This window comes from Spermophilus citellus (genome assembly GCF_964194105.1).
Source record: "Spermophilus citellus genome assembly, chromosome: 3".
Lineage (NCBI taxonomy): Eukaryota > Metazoa > Chordata > Mammalia > Rodentia > Sciuridae > Spermophilus > Spermophilus citellus.
Window position 1 is genome coordinate 133,062,516 of NC_138184.1, and position 23,265 is coordinate 133,085,780.

The 23,265-nt window shown below is 36.6% G+C and overlaps 1 protein-coding gene across 3 annotated transcripts in view; it reads right to left on the reverse strand.

Moving 5' to 3' along the window:
• The window catches only part of RALA (RAS like proto-oncogene A), a 70,052-nt gene extending 52,280 nt beyond the window's left edge, over window positions 1–17,772 (reverse strand). For all 3 annotated transcript variants that reach the window (XM_081285656.1, XM_081285657.1, XM_081285658.1), the window contains exon 1: window positions 17,639–17,772. The gene's annotated coding sequence lies outside the window, so the exon portion shown is untranslated. The remainder of the gene's footprint in view (window positions 1–17,638) is intronic.
• Between the last annotated feature and the right edge of the window lie 5,493 nt (window positions 17,773–23,265).

Genomic DNA, 23,265 nt, shown 5'->3' on the forward strand with positions numbered 1-23,265 from the left:
TTACAGAAATCGTTTTATACAATAAAAGATAGTCCCTGAATTCAGAGTAAACTCCATAAAGGTGAAAGCCATACAGATTTCCTACTACAACAAATGTGTTTATAAGTAAAGAGGAAACAGTTTCATAAATTAAGACATTCCTACTTATATTTAAAGGAAACAATGCTAAAATTTATGAACAAATGCCTATGGTATTCTAATATTTTATGGTATTTATTTATCAAAATGACATAAGGCAAGCATCAGACAGATGAAAAAAAAAAGATTGCACAAAGGATTATGCATCTTGTCTTCAAATTCAATATTAACAGTCATCAGAGTAGAGCCCATCTGTTTCCAATTGCTACTGCTCATATCTATTTGGATAGTCATAGATAACTCCAACTCAAAATGATTAAAACAATTTGTTTTTCCTCCCATATTCCCCATCTCAGTGGGTGGTGTCACCATTCATTCAGGCTCAGGTACCCACACCAGAAACTTGAGTTACTCTAGATGCCTCCTCCCTAACTCTTCATATGCAGTTAACCCCAAATCCTATATACTCTACTCCTTACTATTTCAAATTATCTTTCTTAATATCCCTAGCCCTATCGAGGACACCACCGTATCAGCCTGGGTCATGCTAAGAATCATGTTAATTCGGGTGAATCTGCTTCCAAGGTATTTCACTCATGTGGCTGTTGGTAGACTTCAGTTCCTTACCACTTGGGCCTCTATACTGGGCTGCATAAATATCTTCATAATGTGACAGTGGGCTTCCTCCAGATTGAACCATCCATTACAGCAAGGCAGAAGCTGCAATGGCTCTTATGACATGGCCTTGAAAATTACATTTACCCAATATCCTTTTGATTCCACAGGTCAGCCCATTCATTGTGAAAGGAGCTATACAAGGGTGTGAATATTGAGAGGCAAATCTTTGGTGAGCATCTTGAAGCATGACTACCACAAAGAACTTTGCATAGAAAATTATGAAACTGCTAAGAAAACTGGAAGACCTAAATAATTCTTTAGGTCATATTTATGGATTAGAGCACTCATTACTGTAAAAACATCAATCCTTCCCAAATGTATATACAGATTCAACACAGCCCAATAAAAACTCCAGCAGGGGGTTGGTGGAAACTTCTAAGCTGATTTTAAAATTTAGTAATGCTAAACAACCTTGAAGAACAGCATCAAAGTATGCAGGGGCTGACAAACTAGGATACCTGTTTTTGTAAATACAGTTTTATTGGGACAGAGCTGGCCTCATTTGTATACATGTTTTTTAAAGCTACTTCCTTGTACAATAGCAGAAATGAGTAGCTAGAACAAAGATCAAAGAGACTGGAAAGCCTAAAATATTTACTATCTGGAGACTGAGGAAGTAGCTTGGTGGTACAGTATTGCCTAGCATGAATGAAGCCCCGAGTTCAATCGCCTCATTAAAAAATTAATAATGAAAAAATTTACTATTTTGCCTTTTTGGTATAAGTGTATAGATAAAGCAGGAGTTGGAAGGCTTTTTCTGCTGTAAATGTAAATGTGTAAAACATATCCCTTTTAAAAGATAACCTTACCCGAACACTAAATTGAAAATTGACTTCTAATTTGTTTAAATTTTCCAGTTCCACTGGATTTTGAACATATTTATTAAAAATACAAAACAAAAAAGAGCATATTTTGATGAGTTTTAAGGAACTGACCAACCTCAAGTAAAATGAAAATTAGCAAGCCAAATTTCATTAAAAATCTGTGCTTAACTATTTGACAAAACTGAAAACCTAGGATTATTATTACTAAGAAAACCCAGCTAACAACATAATTCTTCCATTCTGATCTATATATATTTTACGTGGCATCCATTCAACCATAATGATCAGAAAAACAAAAATAAAACAGGCTGAACCTAAAACCAGGCCTCTTAATTACCATATCACAAAGTGTTACCCTTCATTAGAATAAAGAAGACTCCATGTAAGCAGGGATTTTGTACATTTTCTGTATTTCCAGCAGAAGAAAGAGGATCTAGATAATTATTTGTTGTACAAATGAAGCAAGAGTTTCTAAAGTTGTAATAAAAAGTACATTATTATTTTCACAAAACAATGTTTTAGTGCCAATGCACTGTTTTATGACTAAAAATAAAATATTAAATTTTAATTATTTATCTAAACTCTATTTCCTATTTTTTATTGGTGCATTATAATTATATAATGTGGTAATTATTTTTTAATTTATACCTTATGATTTATAATGGATATCACATAACTGCACAGCAATACACAGATATGACCCAAAGTAAATATACACATGGGAGGTTCTGGATTTAAGTACTAATGGCATCCATGACCATAAAGAGATTGCTTCTCTGCAGTAGACATCTTCAAAATGAACTAGATCATGACTAGGAGAAAACAAATTTAAGAAGACACTGAGACTTAGAAACTTTTAGACAAACCTGATAGTAATTTTTATCTGTTCAACTTAATTAAAAAGTAGGCTTGTTTTTTTGTCTTTGTAATATTTTATCCTCATGATAATTCATTTTTATTATATTTTATAAAAGTGTCTTCTATGTAATGAAAATTAAAAATAATACTTCACCAGAGATGATTTCAGGAGCACTATTGCAGATAACAGGCAAAAGTCTGTCTAAAGGCATATCTGATCAAAATGCTTCTTAAATTTTTTTCAATGATTTCCCAATAGTCTTGAGATAAGGCCCACAGCCCTCAGAATCCTCTCCTACCAAGCTCTTTCTTTCTTTCTCCTCTCAATTCCTTAGAAGTACACTATATTCGCTCTAAATTCATGGCATATATTCCCCAGTCCTGAACACCCAGTGTCCAACTAAACTTGACATATCTCTTTTATCAGACTCCTACTCATTTTCCTTGTGGTCACTTTTGGAAAGCTTTTACTATTCCTTAAGCTTAGGTTAAGTGCCTGGCATATAATAGGTATTTATTAATTTAACAGACATTTAATTAAGATCTATATTCATGTCATCACAACATACTATTTCTAACAAAGGCTCTATACTACTATTCAAAACTTTACACTTTATTGACAATAAATGAACATCTATTAGCTTCAAATATTAAAGAAAGAACTATTATTTCTAAATAAAACAAAACAAAAACAAACCTCAATTACTACCATTCTTCCCTTTCTCATTTAATTTACAAGGCCACAACTGTCAATGTCAATATTCCCAGTTTGGGGATAAAGAAAACATAAATTAATAACAACTTTTATATGTCTGACTTAAAAGGGAAGATCCTTTCTTAATTCCTGTGCCCTCACTTCCCACACTGTTACATAAATTTGCCGGACAGTTTTATGAGCTATTATAATAAAAATAGCCACAAAAAGGAAAACTGCTGTTTTTCACAAATGAGTCCACAAAATGAATTCTGAACTCAAATGATGTTACAATTATAACCCCAATGTTTTAAACCCAAAGCACTTTTCACTTTTAAGATCTAGGAAAATAACTGCAAAGTCTGATTGCATCACACCTCTTAATCTGCTGACATACAGAAACAGCAAAACATAATTTACAAGCTGAATCTGGGTTTCCTGAATACACGTATTCTATTTTGCCCCCTCCAAAAAAACTGCTTTTAATATAAAGTTACTAAAACCTCACTAAAAGCACAGATAAGCTTACCATTTTATAATCTCAACAACAGTGATACTCTGAAAAGGATTAATTATAGGTTTTAAACGCTTAAAAAAAAAGGCAGCATAAGTTTTCTGGACTGTACATTTTAATCTTGTTGAAAAATAAGTCTTCAATATCTGCATCAAAGATTTAAAGATGTAATAAAATTAGTTTGCATCCATAAGAATAAAAGGCAATACTCTATTTGACCATTTATGGCAAAACTGCACTGAAAAAACAGCTGGGTTTTGGAAGAAAATAAGATGAAAGATAAAGTATTTTTTAGAGTAACAGAGTAGATTTAACCCTAGACATTTGTTTAAAAAAGAGATTTGGTTTTGTGTCAGAAAGAGAAGAATGCTCAGCAGAAAATAAATACAATGTGCTAATTTGAAAAAAAAAGTATTTCTGGAGTAATACAATCTTACTCTTTTAATTCTGAATCCAAAAGAAAGTAACTGTTTTTTTAAAAATTTTTTTTTAGAGAAAGAGGAGAGCGAGAGCGAGAGAGAGAGCGAGAGAGAGAGAGAGAGAGAGAGAGAATTTTTTTAATATTTATTTTTTAGTTTTTGGTGGACACAACATCTTTATTTTATTTTTATGTGGTGCTGAGGATCGAACCCAGCGCCCCATGAATGCCAGGCAAGCGCGCTACCGCTTGAGCCACAACCCCAGCCCCAAGAAAGCAACTGTTAACCAGATTGTTTAACAAGTACTCATGAACATTCTTATATGAAAAAGTAAAGTGTGTTTCACTGAGGATAACAGCATTCTCTAAGTACTTAAAAACTGGTAACAGAAGAAATGAACCCGAATGTGCATACAGGGGAAGTCAAACTGGGATAAACGTGAACACATTTAAGATGGGAAAACCTTCAAAATCCCTTCTTTGAACTTTTTGAAAGATTCAGTACATTATTGTTTTCCATAGTTACCTTATTATAAAATAACACACTGAGTTGTATTCAACAAAGTTTATGAGTTCATAATTTTATCTGTCTCACAAATTCCTTAATTTAACTGAGTAATTCTTTAAAAAATTCTTGATGACTCAAATCATTACGGTCAATTGTAATCCTGTTCTTAGAGGCTCTTATGTATTCAAGGCAGTTTTCCTTGATTAAAAACCCTATAATGTGGCACTCTGAATTTTTCTATAGGCATTTTACAGTCTTTTTGCCTCTTGCCTCCTTTTTTTAAGTTGTTCCTCAGTGTTCACTACAGTTTATCTGCCTGCCCTCAGCAGCATCCCCCCAATCCCACCCAATGTTTGGAAGCAAATATACAAGACTCACTGTTATAAGATCCAAAGTAAGAGTTAAGTAGGTTCTGGGTGATGCCCAATTATTCTTCTGGGCATTAGATGCATGACAGTCCTTAGTAGCATTTCTTTCTTTCTTTTGGATACTGGGGATCAAACATGTTAGGCAAGAGCTCTATCACTGAGATACATCTCCAGGCTGGACCTTGCCATTTCTAATTTGGATGCTCAAAAGTGTCCTTGGCTTTTAAAAAAAAATTTTTTTTAGACTTCACTTCCTATTTCTTAATGGTGCAGTCTTAAGTTTCCTCACCTTCTACCTCACAGAGTTGTACAAGATTAATTGTTGTGTGAGATAATTAAATGGAAACAAGAAATCTGAAATTATTTAGATCAGGGAATATCCACAGAAGGACTCTGCAGATTTCAGGAAATTCCTCCTCCCTCTTCACGTGTGGTTCACATTTAAGCTATAAAACTTGAACTCCAAATTAGTGAATGCTACTGTATTGTTTTTAGAAGGTTGTGATTACGATGGTTAGAAATGAAAGAAATTAAGGATGTGTGACCTGAACTGGCACACCACTTGGGAAGCCAGCAAGAGAGTTTGACTGCCAGCTTCCATTATCTGAATAAACGTATACATACGTTATACAACTGCTCACAATTCTGTCACTATATATTCTGTCACAATTCTGTCACTGTTTAATCAGTGCTCAAAAATGTTTTATACTAAGTGCTGTTCCACATAACAAAATAAGGAAGAAGTCAGAAGATAATACATCTTAGTTCAAACAAGGCCAGATTTTTAAATGTAAGCATCCAAAAATGAAGATTTCCATATGATCACTGTAATTATTTAGAATGGCTAGGGCTGGAGATGTAGCTCAGTGGTAAAGTGCTTGTCTAGCGCGTGATGTTTCAATACTGGCACCACAAAAGAATGGCTAATGGTTGGATAGTTTTGAGATTTAAGGAAAGGGTATGAAGAAAAGAGTTTCTCACCCCAAAATATGTCTCTGACATAAAAATTATTTCAGAGCTAAAGACAACTGAGAGGTAGCAAACCAAAGAATAACACTATCTTCCCTGTTTCTGAATTCTAAGGACAGGACATAAATTCTCCTTTACCGGAGACAACTCTAACTCCACCAGGGGAATCTGCAAACAAGTCTTACTCCATTGTTTCCTTCCATATGTTTATCTTCTTACAGATTCCTGACCTTGGAAGCCTAAAAACCCTTTCTAAGTCCTGTCATTTCTCCACAAATTTATTGTTCTTTGTTGAAGATTCTATAAGCCAGAGTTCTAAGCCACTGCTTTGAGCTGTTTTCATTGGAGTTTCTCCTATATGATATGCACTGTGTTTAGTTTTAGGGGTCTGCACCAATGAGAAAAAGCAAAATGGGTAGAAGTTATCTGTAGCTCCACAGGGGAAAGAATATACTAGATGCTATTTTAAGATTCGTTCCTTCTCTGAGAAATGTGTTATTCAGACAATCCAAGACCAGAAATTTTCATTTTTGTATTAATTTTCATGCTGAAAATAAATTCTGAAGGATACTATATGGAAGAGATGCAAGATCCAAAGTTATTTGATCAGCTATATAAGCAAATACCATTTGCTTATAAATATATCCATTAAGGGCTTACATAAGAAATTCTTTGGTGAAAATTTTTTTCCTTTTTGAGCAGGAAAATCATAACTACATCAATAGCACCATTACTATTGCTGTACATATCAAACGCCCAGTGTAATGAAAAGGAACTGGGAACTATTCTTACTTTTTAAAACATCACTTCAAAGATGAATCATGTAACATATGGACACTGACAGAGCTTGAGAATCCAAGTTAAGTGAATGCAGAGGGGAAGCAAACTAATTATAAAAAATTGATTTCAGCAATCTGTAGAAACGTAGGAACTCCAAGAGAGTTGGATATAACCCCCACTCAGAAAGCTAAAGAAAATTACATAAAACAATGTCCATAAAAAGTGTGAATAGGGGCCAGTCACAATTATCAAGTTGCTGTTATTGTTCTCAATGTAGGCGCCCTTACCTCCCTGGGAGGTAGAAAAAGGTATGTCGAATATTTTACCTAAAATCAAGTATCACATGTGTTTTTTTATATAAGAAAACAGTGCTTCTAGTAAAGTCCAATTTAAAGTCAAAATTAATGAGATAACAAACATGATTTTTAAAAAATTATTCCAGATATCAACCTTCTATTTATTACTTTGGGCTCAATCTCCTAAAAGTGAGAAAAATGACGAATATCCTAAGGAAGTAGACATAATTCATAGGTGTAACCAAAATAAGACTGTTGAGTAGAGGTCAATAAATTGTCCCATCTAGAAGAACACCCATCTCACCTATACCTCTTGGCCTATAAAAAGATTAAATGAGATGATGTATACAAAAGCAGTGCTAAGTTTTTTCCATTTTAAAAAAATATAGTCACACTCTATACTAGGTTATACACAGTTTGATGAAACTTACATCATTTTTGGTTATTCTGGTTATAATTGGTGCTCCTCAATTTTATAATAAACATTATGCTAATAATTCTCTTAAAGACACCGTCAGTGTTCATTACGAATAATTCCCCCTCATTACTTTTAGACATTTTGTCTTATTACTCGCTAGGCCACAATTTCTAACATTGTATTTATAACAATATAAAGTATTAACAGTCTGAAACACATTAAATGCCAACAGAAAACAAGTCTTGTTAATGAACCAAAAGCAAAGTTCACCTAGAAGTTGAAATGAAGTCACATTTATAGTTTCTGTAATAAAGAAAGTATTCTTGGCACTGGATCACACTAAACTATCTAAGAAGAAAAAGACACAATATACTAAAATATAAACTATTTTGGACACACAGGACAGCCAAGACAAAGTGACCTAGACGCTGACAGAAATCATACCCACTAACATCACTACAATAAAAAGGATGGACAATTATAAAGTGTTGGTGAAGATGTGAAAAAAGTGGGAACACTCACTCACTGTTGGTTTTTCCATATTTTCACCAAATGATACAGTTGCTTTGGCAGTTTCTCCAAATGTGAAACATAGAATTATCATATGACCCAGCAATTCTACTCCTAGATATATATGCAAGAGAAATAAAAACATGTCCATGAAAAGTCATATACATCAATGTTCATGCAACATTATTCAATATAAGAAACACCCAAATGTCCAGAGATTGATGAATGGATAAACAAAATATAGCATATTCACACAATGGAACATAATTCAGTCATTTAAAAAAATGGAGTACTGAAGCCAGGCATGCTGGCACATTCCTATAATGCATCAGCTCAGGAGACTGAGGCAGGAGGATTGCAAGTTCAAAGCCAGCCTGAGCAATTTAGCAAATTAGTGAGACCCTAAAAGACACGTGGGCATGTGGCTTAGTGGTTAAGTGCCCCTGGGTTCAATCCTTGGTACCAAATAAATAAATATATAAATATGGAGTATTCATACATGCTACAACATGGATAAATCTTAAAAATACTATGCTGAACAAAGTAGCCAGACAGAAAAAACCACATATTGTATGACTCCATTTATGAAATCTTAAAATGTCCAGAGTATGCAAATCTGATAGGAAGTAGATTACTAGTTGGTTTAGGCAGAAAAAAGTCCGGAGTGATGGCTAATAAGCATGGCTTTCTTCTTGGTTGAGAAATGAACATATTCAGGAATTAGAGGTAATGGTTGTACAACTTGTAACTATACCAAAAACCACTTTTAAAAGGTGAATTTTACAGTATGTGAACTATATCTCAATAAATCTGTTATTGAACAAATCAGCCTCTTCACTGGAAAAAGAAAAAAAAAGACAATTCACAGAAAAAGAAAAACAATACAAAAAAAAAAAAAGACTGAATAAAAAGTTTGAACAGTTGTTACCAGATAAATATAAGCTTTAAAACAATGACAAGGGGCTGGGGATGTGGCTCAAGCGGTAGCGCGCTCGCCTGGCATGCGTGCGGCCTGGGTTCGATCCTCAGCACCACATACAAACAAAGATGTTGTGTCCGCCGAGAACTAAAATAAAAAAATAAATAAATAAATTCTCTCTTTAAAAAAAAAAAAAAAAAAAAAACAATGACAAGACTGGGTTTTAAGAATTGAACCAAAGCAAAGGATAAGGAGAGATAAACTGAGCAAATGATCAAGTTTTATTTTATTCTTAGCAAGAAAGATACCACAAGCAGCAAATAAGAATAAATGAAGTAACAGGCAAAGAGAATAATCTTAGCTGTAGTACTAGACAGAAGAAATAAGGAGACCTTGGAGACTAAAAGGGTAGTGGGAAAGTTAACCAATTAGCCAAGAATTTAAGTGAAAAGGGCTGGTGTCTCAGAAACCTAAGTCATCAGAGGATGGAGGTATTCCTTCATGGACTACATGTCTGAGGCAGAAAGATGAGAAGAGCCAGATTTCCCTCAGACTAAAAATGCAAAGGAGAGGAAGGAAATAAGACAAAAAAGAGGAAACAAAAGATCACTCTCCAAGCCCTGCCACTGGCATGGTAGCATGTACCAGAGGATAAGACTGTCATCTATCTCTCTAAGGTAGGAAGTCCCTACACACCAACCCAAGTACAAATTTCATGCCAGTGAGACAGCAAGTCTCAAAGAGAAAAAGGCTATATGGATCATAGGAAAGATGGGGATAGAGTGCTACCCACAGACCAGAGGGGCTCACTTGAGTGAGAGCTCATGCACCTGAGGGGAAGAAGAGATAACTACACCACCTGCTAGCACTCCTGCGGCAGGAAGACAAGAGGTCACACACAGACAGGGGAAGTTCTAGGAAGGAGCTCTTTAACTTAAGGCCAAAAAAATTAATAAATGTTCTACTACCCAGCACTCCTGGGAGAGGAAAGATTCAGAATGACAGACAACAGGATATCGACTGGGAGTCAATGTACAGACCTATATAATCTTACAATTATAAGAATCTTCAGAAAATAAGCAACTTTAACTTTCTGAATGAATTTGATGGCAATGAAATTAAAACATTCTCCAGAACTTAGTAGACTGAGCACTGGTGAGTGTCCACCATTGCCAGGTAAATGGAATGTGTGCAAGCTGTAGAGTCAACACCTGATTTCATACTAACACAGCATTCCAGCCAGAGAAATGAGTTCGCATACACAAATTATGGAGTAAGAACTGCCTTAAAGCTTGATGACCCAGGCTCTACAATCTTGTCCATAACCACCCCATAGTCATGCATTCTGAACCATCCCCTCTGGGTAAGTTCATCTAACAGTAAACCTGCTTTGCCATATGCCCTAGAGACCCAAGAACAGAACCACTACAAAGTGAGCCTAATTCATCTGCAAAGTACAGAGCTTAAAGGAGAACCCCTACATTTCCACAGCTGTAGCCTAAAAGAGAAAACGAAATTACTTTGTGGCATTCATGATTAGCTGGGCAGAAATGACAATCAAGTCCAGAAGAAGCAAGAAGAAAACTCAAGATTGTGGTATGTACTATGAAACGACAGAACAGTCTTTACGTAGCTTTACCAGTAAGGCAGGAGAATCAAAAGTTTGAGGGTAGCTTGGGCAACTAAGTGAGTCCCTGTCTCAAAATAAAAAATGAAAAGAACTGGGGATATAGCTCAGTGGTAGAGTTTCCCTGAGTTCAATTCCCAGTTCTGCAAAAAAGGAAGAGAGAGAGAGACAGACAGACACACACAGACAGTGAAGGACTACAACCTGTGAAAGGCATATCCATAGTTAAAATTAATATCCAGATACAAATGTATGCATGTGTATTCCAAGAGAAGAAGATGCAATGAAGGAATCAGCATCTCTATTAAAGACATTGTTACACTACTACTTAACACAATTCTGGAAATACCAGTCAATATAATTAGATAAGATAAACATTGAAAAGGAAGAGGGGAAAAACCCTTTATTTATAGATGAAATGATAGTATACCTGGAAAGCCTAAGAAAAGCAATGATAAAAGTAACTTAAGAATTTGGTAAGGTAGTAGCAAAACATGCAAAAATCAGTATTTATATACATGAATAATAACCATTTAAAAGTTTTAATTGATAAGAAAACTTTGAAATAGCAACAAAAAAATACTTAGGAATAAGCTGAACAAGAAATAGTCAACAGGGTATGTTGGCATATGCCTGTAATCCCAGCTACTAGGGAGGCTGAAGCAAGAGGATCACAAGTTTGAGGATAGCCTTGGCAATAAATAAAAAGGGATTGGGATGTGGCTCAATGGTAGAGTGCTCCTGGATTCAATCCCCAGTACTGAGGAAGGTGGGAGGGCGGGGGTTGTTTAAAACTTATATGAAGAAACTGTAAGTCTTTCCTCAAAGACACAAAAGTAGAATTAAGAAAATAAAGACAAGGCTTGTTCTAGGTTAAGAGTCTCAATACTATCTTGATGTCAATTCTAAGTTAAATCTTGAAGGTTGATGCAATCCCAATAAAAATAGCAATGAGGTTTTTTTGTTTTTGTTTTTGTTTTTTGTTTCTTAAATAGAGTTAAGACAACTGGAAGCTAAAGGTCATATGGAAATAAAGAGGAGACAGGAAAACACTAAAGAGGAGGTACCATAATGGGGGAATACCTGTACCAGGCAACATACTATAATAAAACTACTAAGCTTCTATGTACTAAAACATTCTACAACACTTCTATGATTAGAACAATATAATATTGCTTCATGAATGGTCAGACAATCCAACAGAATAAAATACACCCAACTACATACAATATGTGACAAATGGGGCACAGATTATTTTTTTTAAATTAATGGCATTGGGCTGGGGATGTGGCTCAAGCGGTAGCGCGCTTGCCTGGCATGCTTGTGGCCCGGGTTCGATCCTCAGCACCACATACAAACAAAGATGTTGTGTCTGCCGAAAACTAAAAAATAAATATTAAAAAAATTCTCTCTCTCTCTCTTTAAAAAAAAATCACTAATAAATAATTTAAAAAATTAATGGCATTGACAGCCAATTGGAAAATGATAAATTAGATCCATTCCTCACACCACACATAGAAATATACACCAAATGGAACTAATGTGAAAAATGGAGCTACATGAGTATTAGAAGAAAGCATGTGTGGATTACTCTATGACCTGAGGTTAGGAAAAGATTTTCTAACTATGACTGAACTCCAGATGTAGTAAATTTAAGGTTAACATATTTGACTATGCAAAATATACTTTTATATGATATAAAACAACAAAAGCAATGCCAAAAGATGACTTGGCAAAACAAAATTTACAACATAAGCCAAAGTTAAATAGCTAATATTCTTGTTGTGGTTTAAATGTGAGGTGTCCCCCAAAAGTTCATGTGTAAGAAAAGCAAGAAAGTTCAGAGATGAAATGGTCTGGTTATGAAAGATTTAACCTAATCAGTGTATATTAATCCTCTGACAGAGATTAACTGGTGGTGACTGTAAGCAGGCAGGTGTGGCTAAAGGTGGTATGTCATTGGGGGTGTCCCTTTGGGGTTTATATTTTGTCCCTGGTGAGAAAGAGTAGTCTCTCTGCTTCCTGATTGTCCTGTTCTGAGCTGCTTTCCTCAGTCATGCCCTTCTGCTCTGATGCCCTGCTCACCTTGGACCCAGAGCAACTGAGTCAGCTATCTAGGACTGAAACCTCTGAAACCAGGTTTTTTAGGTCACAGTGGCAAAAAAGATGAAACAATTCTTTTAAGCCAAGAGGGTAAAAAAGACCAAAATATCATATAGAAGGTGGGCAAATACCCTACACAATATTAAGAAATATTATAATAATCCTTAAGCATATGAATGCTTAATTCATTTGTAATAAGAAAAATACAAATGAAAACTGCACTTAGATAACATTTCTTACCTACTAGACTGGCAAAAATTCAAAAGCTGACAGTATACTCTTTTGGTGAGGCTCTGGGTAACAGGCACTCATATACTACTGGCAGGAATGCAAAACAGTACAACCCCACAGAGAGAAGTATTTGGCAATATCTAACAAACTGATATGCATTTATCCTGAAGATTTGCTTCCAACAATACAAAGATATACATATGCAAAACTTTTAATTCTAAAAATCATTATAATTTAGTACAATATTGGAAATTACTTAAATGTCCAAGTAGGACACTGAAAAAAAAATCATGGTATACACAATGGACTACTATGTGATATCTATAATGAAAGTTACTTTGGTTTATGTGTATTATTTTCTCAAACAGTTACTAAGTTGTTAGGCAATAAATACTCATTAAGTTATCTGGGCCTAACCATTCAATAAATTAAACTGTTAGTGTTTCTTTCTTTTCTTTTGCCCCCCACCTCCCATTTTAGGGATTGAACCCAGAGGCACTCTATTACTGAGCTACATCCCTAGCCCTTTTTAATTTTTATTTTTATTTTAAGACAGGGTCTTGCCAAATTGCTTAAGGTCTTGCTAAACTGCCTAGGCTGGCCTTGAATTAGCAATCCTCCTGTCTAAGCCTCCTAAATCACTGGGATTACAGGCATGTGTGCCCGGTGGGAATTTTTGATAAAGGCCTGTGAGAGCCTTTAAGAGAGAAGTTGTGTCTGTGTAGTTATGAGATTATTATGAACTGAGGTCAACAAAATTTACAGTATGCTAATGAAGGTACATGCCAGCACACAATAAAAGCAAGAAGCCCAGTCTCAAAGTTGTTTTTAATTGTCTTCTGTTTTGCTTTGTTTGTGGGATGGGGTCCAGATAAAGGAACCTAATCAAAATACAAATTTTGGAGAGGTGTAATCTAACTGGAGTCTGAAGAAATAGCAGGAGTATAATAGACTGGGGGAAGGAATGACTTTCAGGAAAAGAAAATAAGAGAATAAGTAAATACTAGCTCTCCAGGAGCTCAGTATTGCTAGAACGGAATATCATGGAAGGAGAGAGGAGGCTAGAGAGCTAGTCAGGTAAGGAGTACAACTGGAAGGTTTTGTATACATGATTGAGGATAAAAGGACTTTTATTAATGGGCAAACAAGAAGCCACAAAAGAATTTTAAGCAAGAAAGTGCCATGATTATTCTAACCAAGTGCACAAAAAGAGATTAGAAGGTAGTCAATCACAGGCTAGAGGACAGCTGCAGTCATCTAGAATAAATCTAGACAGGGTGACTATACTAAAGCATTTGCCAGTCAGTGCGGCAACCTTCATTTTCAATGGATTACTATGCTAGCTAATGGATTGCATAAAAAGACGGATTCTGTTGCGTAGATGGCCACAATTACAATCTTTGTGGAAACTGGTGATCTTTGCTCCATCTTAAGAATGCATCTAGGAGTTAAAAGTCATTTCATAATCTTGTTGAGTTTTGCTGTTCAAAATGGCATTGTCAAACCCTGATACTTAGTTTCAAAAGTGAGTATAGCAATTGAAATTGGATCCCAGACATTGAATTTATGTGTGATAAATATTTCGTCTACTGCATCTAATACAGGACACTAGTTGTGAAAGTCTTTGAGAGAAGTGTCATAATATTTTATGGAAGCTTACTTTTCTTGATGTGTACAGGCTATTCTCTTGACTTTGAGGAAATAAGCATTTGCCTTCACGTATAATTAAATCAAAGTCTCAAAGTTGTTCTAAAATTTACTCTACAGCTTTTAAAAACTCAGTTTTTATTAAAAAATAATTTATATGCATATATATATGAAAACCAAATCTTTTTGAATGCAATAAAGGTAGTAAAAAGGTGTCTAAGAAAAAAAATAGCTGTTACTTATGGGAGCTAGGTAATGAACAAGATTTTTTTACTTAGAGCTTTATCTTCTTTTTTTAAACCAAAAAATGAACACATACTTCAAATTAACTCCATTTGACAATGCATTTATTTTAAAAATACTTGGATTGAAAAGAGTGAAGAGAATTCCACTAGCACTGAATAACAATTAGACCCTTAAAACAACTCTAAAACCCTTAGGCCTCCATACTAATCTCAAAGAGAAAATAACTTATAGTCTCAAGTGATAAAAAACAGACTTAGTGCACCTCTCTTCTCCGCCCCCCCTTAATCATTCTTCCTTCTGTCTCATAACTTCTCCCCATCTCCATTAGTGGAAGAAAGAACCAGAAAACAATATGATGTCAAGGAAATGTCACAACAAACAGGTGTATGGTTCTCTCCTCAAACAAGAACTATTCAGATACATCAGAGGAAATAAGCAGTAATCAAAAACCAGAGCTGAGTTCCTAATACTCTATCAGAACACCAAGAAGAACAATGCCCAGATATTTTTCATCATGGCACACAAACTGTACATGTGGGCATAATAACACTGTATTTATAGGTATACTGGAGACAGAGAACTGTTATTATCAAGAGGGTTGTTGAATTAAAGAAGGAAAATCTAAACTCCAAAAAGTGGTAATGCTGCTGAGATAAGAAATTGCAGGCTTCTCTCTCTGTATTGTGAGAATTAAAACATTTTATAAAACAATAAAATTATTACCCATCTCTCCCTCTCTCTTTAAAAATCACAATCTTTTCCCTAATAATATTCACAGCTTTTATTCCAGTATTTTACAAGTGATTTTCCTTGTCACTCATTTACAAAAAAACACAAGTGCAACACTGATAGGCCCACACATAAAAAGTGATACTGGTACATTCCCTCATGTTCTGTAGAAACTGAGCTTGGAAAACCAGTGGAAGACCATCGACAGATTCTTGGAGAGGAAAGACAGTGGCACCTGGATCCTATTTGGATCTCCCTGAAGTAAAAATAATCCATCTGTAGAAAAAAACTCTTCCCTCATAAATGATAGACAAGATTCTTTCCTATAATTATCGTGGTGTTTTTTTTTCCCTGAAAGCCACGCCAAAAAAAAAAAAAATGCTGTAATGAAGTACTTCTTCAAAATAAATGATACAGATGACTGCACACTCAGCAGACACTAGAGAACAGCATCTGGATCTCAGAGCAGAAATGTGAAAGTGGCTATTGGTAAATCATATCAAGGTCATATCAGGATGTCAGAGGATTTCACGTATCCATGGGAAGAATGAGCCACTATAAGCAATTTTGTGATGCATAACAGTTTCCAAACAATAACTCCCGATTTCCTCTCTTTGATTAAAACAGAGTATGGATATTGACTCTACATATAAATTAACAGCCTACTGCCAGGAAATCTCTTCCTGCTAACCCGGATAGGCCCAAGCAGTAAGCATTTAACACTACTAGAATACAAGTTATATTGCCCAATCAAAATCCCCCAAATATAACTGAACCTTTCAGGAAAGGATTGAGTATTGAAAGGCAAAGAATTCTTTCTGAATTGTTCTTGAATGAAGAATATACTGACAAAGCAAAATCTGTATGTACCAAAAACCTGAAATGAACAAAAGAAAACAAAAAATCTTAATCTAACAAAATAAATGACATCTGGAAGGTAACTGTGAGATCACCTAGGCATTCAATCACTCAGTGAAGAAATGTGTGAAAATCTTTGGTGTTCTAGGCACACTGCATGGAAACACAGTGATGAGTAAGACATGGCTCCTGCCCTGAAAAATTCAAGGTCTAAAAACAACATTTTAAGAGTCACAAGAGTCATTTCATAATAACTTACTGAGACAAAAACATAAGCTAATAAGATACATTTAAATACATTAAAAGACAAAAGTTAAAAGGAATGCCTTCCATCATGAAGAGTTTACTAATGAAATTTTTTATCCAATTTTTGGAACATAAAGTTGTAATTTATTTCCAGGAAAGTAATAACTTATGACATGTGTTTTAGAAAGGTTTTTCCAGACACACATCAAACTATTTGTAAATTAGGTGCTTTTCAGTTTGACAGGTAGGGCGTGGCACTGGAATTCTCACACAGCTTCAATGACACTTGGATGAGCTCTCACAGGTCTGGACATTCAGGTTTCCAAGCAAAGGCCAGTTAACTCTCTAATTCCCCCTAAACCTTGAAACAACACTACCACCTCTGAGCGCTGTCACCCCCGCCCACTCTCTCTCTCACACACACACACACACCTAGGCAAAAGCACACAAATCTCATCTTCCACTTCTGGAAATCTTTCAGGAACGATGCACATAAGGAACATCCCTCACCCAAAATGCCTACATTCTTTTCCTCCTTTTAGAGTCTAGGTTATCCTAATATAGATAGGCTACAGCTGTGCAACACCCCGAGGCCAGTTATTCCGTTCAGAAAGGAGCATCTAACGACTTCAGTCTAAAAAAACCATTCCTTCAACTGGCACAAAACCCTGGCCGAGATGCTTTAAAAACAACTGCTCTAGTACGGACAAGGAGTGGAAAGAAAGGTAAGGAGAAAAGAGGTGGAGTGAGGTGCGGGGACTGCGGCGGCGGCGATGAGTCCCCTCAGGTCGCGGGCACCGCCCGGGAGGGGACCTCAGCCACGGACCAGAGATGCGGGGTGACCTTCCGAAGAGGCCAACTCTGAGCCGCTTCCCGGCTCAGGGGACCTCGCCACAGCCTCCTAGTCTCAGGGGCGCACTCGACAGCACATCCGTGAACGCGGCGTCCGGGATTCCAGCCGGAGCTCGCCCCGCATTCGTCCCAGAGCAGAACACAGATGAGCAATCTCGGCAGCGGAACGCTACGCCTGGGCCTCAGCCCTCCGCCGCCGGACACACCCCCGCCGCCGCCACGGCGGCCCCAGCCCCACCCGGGGCGGCCCGGGCGGGCATCGCTCACCTGCACCGCGAGCCGGTCCGCCGCCCCGACGGTTCCCGAAGCCTCGGGTGCGCTAGCCCCTCTGGCTGGAGGGTACTCGGCCCTTGTTGTCTGGGAAGCTCCACGCCGGGAGCGGCAGAAGGAAGAGTCCGACGAGCGGCGGCAGAGCCCGTGCGGCTGGTGGAAGAGGAGGACTCCGGCGCTCCGCTCTGGGGAGATCCACCCTCCTCCTGGCCGCTCTGCAGCAGCAGCCGCAGATCACTTCCGGGGCGCTGGGGAGCGGGGCGGAGCCGGAGGGGGAGCGACTTCCTGTCCGCGGGCGCAGAGGAGGGTAATCGCTGGCCCGGGACGAAGAACAATGGCACGGAAGGTTCAGGCTAGCTTGCCTCCGCCCTTTGCTTGCTGAGGGCGGTCTGGCTTTCTTTGGGGCGGCTCCGCCCTCGGATCTCTGCGCCCGACGAGGTGAAGTCACCTCCCGGGGGTCCGGGAGTGGCCGCGGCCCTCGCGGAGTTCCCGGATCTCGGCGCCGAGATGTCCTTGTCTCTTTTCTGGGGACCAGGAAGAGGTTCTCGGGGAGAGTAGGGGAGAAGGAGGCCGCCATCTTGCTTCTTGGGGGCAGCCCCTTCTCCCCAGGCTTATTAGGGTAGAGGCTGCTGTGTTCTGTGGCCGGCATTTTCCAGAGTGAATCCAGGGACTTTCCTTGTCGCAGGCCGACTTCTAGGAGGTGGGTTAGTCATCTGCGGTGGAAGGAGGATCTCGGTGGCTGCCATGGGCCTCATATTTAACTGCTGACCTCCGCGAAGGGTCTGTGATTCCTTTCAAACTGGGCTTGGGTCCTCTTCGACACTTTAAGTGTGGTGTCAGTAGGCTGTGAGATACTCCTGTGGCTTCACGACAGCAACTTAGTATCTTAAGTTAGAAGTTTCACCAAATCGGTTGAAATGTACGTTCTTCCACAGGTTCGAAATAGATCTTTAGATGCCCAACAGATCTTATCTGTTGACTTTATTTGTTCTCTTATCCCTTCTCTTCCCCCTCCAAATTTAGTAATAACTACATGCTTGACATTTGCCCATTCAAGGAATGCCTAGTTAAGTGGGCATGACAGACATGAAAGCAAATAATGATGTTTGGAACTGTGGTATATCAAGGTATATAGAGGAGAGAACCTACTAACTCTAACTTAAACTTTTAAAGATAAATAGGCAGTTTTCCAGCATAAATAGAAGAGATAGCAAATCTTAATAAAAGACATGCAGCACAGGGTCAAATAATTGAGGAGGCTGAGTGACAAGTCCCAATGTTCAAGCCTGGGTCTCTGAAAAAGAAGCAGACAAGCCAAATCATGAATCTTTTTTTTTTGAATATATCCTTGTGACACAATGCGGGAGGAATGACCCTGGAAAGATTTACAATTTAAGTTATTCTTTTATTGGTGTAGGGTAAACAGAGAGTCTCTAGACCAGAATAGGGACCCTGTGACTGGCGATCAACATCCAAAGGAGATGGAGTCCTAAAATATGTAGGAGATCATATCAGTTGATTGCTGTGAGCAGCTAGAGGTTGAGAATGGAAGTGGCAAGGAAAATAACCTTGTTTTGCTCTCATGGAAGGGCAGGATAATGGTGTACTTCACCAAATGAGATAAGGATGAGTTGCAGGGACACTTTTTTTTTTTTTTTTTGGCATAAAATGAAAAATGAGTTCAGTTTTGGATTTTGTGAGTTTGAAGTAAGACCTGGGGTTTTCTAGTGGTGGTTACTATATGGGTTTAGAGCTCTGGGGAGGAGGTTGGTCGAAGCTAGAAACACTACAGGCTTATATTACCACATTCAAGCAGACTGCAGTCTCACTTCATTGAGCACAGTTTCAAAACCACTCCCCCTTCCCTGTCTTGTCTTGGGAAATTTTATGAAATACTCTATTTAAAAAAACAAAAAATCCCCATGTGGTAATACATGTCCATCCAATGCTTAGACCATTAATCTGTGCTTAATGGCCTAAGAACCATAAAAGGTCAGGTGTACCAGAAACTGAATATGACAGTGCTAACTAGTATAGCATCATAAACTCATGAGGTGAAATATTGTCTATGTTGATGTTTTAATAAAAACATTTTAAATCTACTGGGCACAATGCTACTGGTCTGTAATCCCAGCTGTTTGGGAGGCTGGGGAAGGAGGATTGTAAATTTGAAGCCATCTTGGGCAACTTAGCAAGACCCCATCTAAAAATAAAATAAAAAGGGCTGGGGATATAGCTCAATGGTAGAGTGCTTATGCAGGGCCCCTACATTCATCTCAAGTATTTAAATAAATAAATAAATTTTAAATAGTTGACAATAGCTTAAACTAGCCGCAGACCAAGGGTTGAGGATGATGGCTACACCAATATCTGCTGAAGGGAAGAACTAGAAGGAGGATGACTTCAAGAGTGAGCAATAGGAACACTATGAAAGACAACCTCGAATTTATTAGTCTGTCTCAGCTGCTTCTTGGTTGTTCATAGCTATGCTAACCTAGCATAATGCAGTCAGAAATAGAATAGTTCATTTTGAGTAGAGGCTTCTGAAAGCTACAAGTAACGAAGGCACTATAAATAATAGCTATAGCAGCAAACCAAAGACTATTAGTTTTGAATTTTATATTCCTGTAAAGCAGTATTTTCCAACATACCAAGTAAGAAATCCATTCAGTTACTTTTAGTTCTTAGATGATTTAAATACATTATTCTCAATTTTCCTAAAAGAAAAATACATTTAGGTATATTAAACAACTATATAGGGCTGGGGTTGTGGCTCAGTCGTAGAGCGCTTGTTTCACATGTGTGAGACACTGGGTTTGATTCTCAGCACCGCATATAAATAAATGAATAAAATAAAGGTCCATCGGCAACTAAAAATTTATATTTAAAAAAACAACAATATAATAGATAATATACTGAACTAAAAATCAGAACAATTAACTTGAGTCCTTTTTTATTAGTTGTTCACCTTATGACCCTAGCTAAAGCATTTAACCTTTCTATGCCCTAGTTTCTCTGACTATAAAATAAAGATAATAACAACTTTCTACCAATCTGCCTCTCAGGGATATTATAAGAAGTAACAATGCTATAAGAGTTCTTTGAGGTATTTAGATGAAAGCAGAAGTATAAGTACATGTTAACAATTGGCATAAATAACAATAGAACTCATGAACATTTCTAAATTTGCTGCCTAGGCAACTCCAAAGAACATGATAAATCCGGATTTATAATAGGCTTAGAATTCTTTACTTGTGAATTTACTTATTATTATTTATGATCAAACCTTAGTAACACATATATTTGCCAAAGCAAAAAAACGGGAATTTTTACTAACCACAGTTACTGTGTTCACTGCTACTCACAGCTAATATATGCCTTGGGAAAAAACATGGTATGTATGGTGGTTTTGTCAGAATCAGGTTTCAGAGTTAATGATTAGTCTGTAACATTACTCATGCTTCTATAGAATAAAATTGAAATGCAGGTGTATGTTTATTTGAAACATTGAGATGAATGTACCTGGGAGCCTTTCATCATTTGCATCACTGGCTGATGAGAAATACATAGTGAAATATATAGTCCTGTGTGATGTTGTCCAGTGTCCATCCTGAAAGTAGATGACATTTTCTTTTTCTTTTCTTTTTTTTTAGTAGATTGGTGGCTTCAGGTTTTCTTTTTTGAAAGATGTATGTATATATGTATATGTACATATACATGTATGTATATATGTATATTTATGTATATAAATATTATGTATGCATATTTATTTTTATATACAGGATTACCATATGCCACTTAATGAAAATATTATATGAAAGCACATTACCTGTAAATCTAGTAACAATAACAATAGCCTCATAGATCTATTTCGGGCCAGATAAGGTCCCCCAAAGTTGTTGGTTAATAGTAATTTGTCACCACTGGTGAAAAAAGTTATAGTACATGTTCAATTATTAGAATTTTGAACACTATCTGTAAGACCCATGCTGCCTCAACTTTGTGTTATTTATTTTGTTTTCACAACCGTTCCATACTTTCACTCATCTGTTATTACCTCTTTACTGTTTTGTACTTTTTACCATGGTCTTCAGATAACAGTTCTACCAAAACATACTTATAATATAGGCATTTCTGGCTAATTATTGTTGATTACTTATATAATCTCTAAAATTCAGTCAAACAATATTTTGTAATCTTAAAGTACAATTCTTATGTTTAAGGCTGTGGTTACCAGCCTTTGTTTTATTGTCTTTGTATGTCTCATGGTATGAGACTTCGTACTCCAAAAATATTGTTAGGAATGAATAAAAAGTATATTGTGATATTTAGCTGAATAAAAAAATAATAAAGCTATAAATCACCTTAGACACTTTTAGGGGCATGTAGGAGGATATGTGTATGAATTTTATACACATTCATGTTTTGTTTTATACTTTAAGTTGGTGGGACAATTGAGAAGTGAAGGAAGGAGAATTAATTTTCTGTTTATTGAATATTTACTGTATTTCAGACACTGTACCAACCATCTTACAAAAGAATGAATGACTATTTAGGTCCCATAAATTTGGTTTGAATCTTGAGAGTCACAGAAAATAATATTAATACTAATAAGTAGGACATTTGAACAAATCCTATTACTTCTGTCTTTTTTATACTTATACTCTATTTTATTATAATAATTGAAAAATGTAATAAAACAATTTTTTAAATATACCTGTCTCTTCATCCCTTATTCTTTTTGTGATACAAGGCCATCATTCAATCTCTATTTTGGATCTTGACTCCTCTTGTCTATTTGGGGTTCTTGCTATATCAATTATGCTCTTTCTGCTGTCAGCTTCTCACTCTTAACTGGTTTCTTGCTATTAGCATTCTCATAAGTTTAATAAGAATTTTAAATGTTTAAAATGTCTTCCTTATGCATAACTTCCCTCTAGCTTCTTTTCAAATCCTCATTCTTTGTTGTAAAAGAAACTTTCTGAGAGAATTTTCTATGCTTGCTATTTCTACTTTCTCAATTCTACTTTACTCTTAAACCTTTTATAATCAGGCTTTTACCCCAACACTGCTCTGAAACTATACTTGATAAAGTCACCAACATCATCCCTATTATAAGATGCCTCTTAGTTCTTAATGTCTTAACAGTATTTGAAGCTGCTTATTGTTCTTTGCTTTTTTGAAACAATCTCTTCTCTTGTTTTCTGTAATACCATACTTCACTGTTTATTTTCTTTCACTGTCCTTTGATGTTTCTGCTAAGCTTGAAACTTTCATATTAGATTCCCTACCTAAAATTTCTTGTGTGTTTTATAGGTGTTAAGCTCAAACTCAATATGTCTAATTGAACTGATAATACCCAAGTGCCCAAAGCCAAAGAATCTGTTTGCTTTGCATTGTTCCTTTATCTATCCCATTCCATTTCTACTGCCACTTCCTTAATCCAAGCTGCTATTACCTCCTTACTGTTATTACTATAGATTAGATTCAATGGGTTCAGTCTTTTCCTGCTCTAAAACCAACCTTAGTAGTACAACCATTGTGGTTCAGAACACAGATACTATCTTTTAACTCCTCCACTTATGTTCCTTTAATACTTCCATCAATCTCAGGAAAGCCTGGAA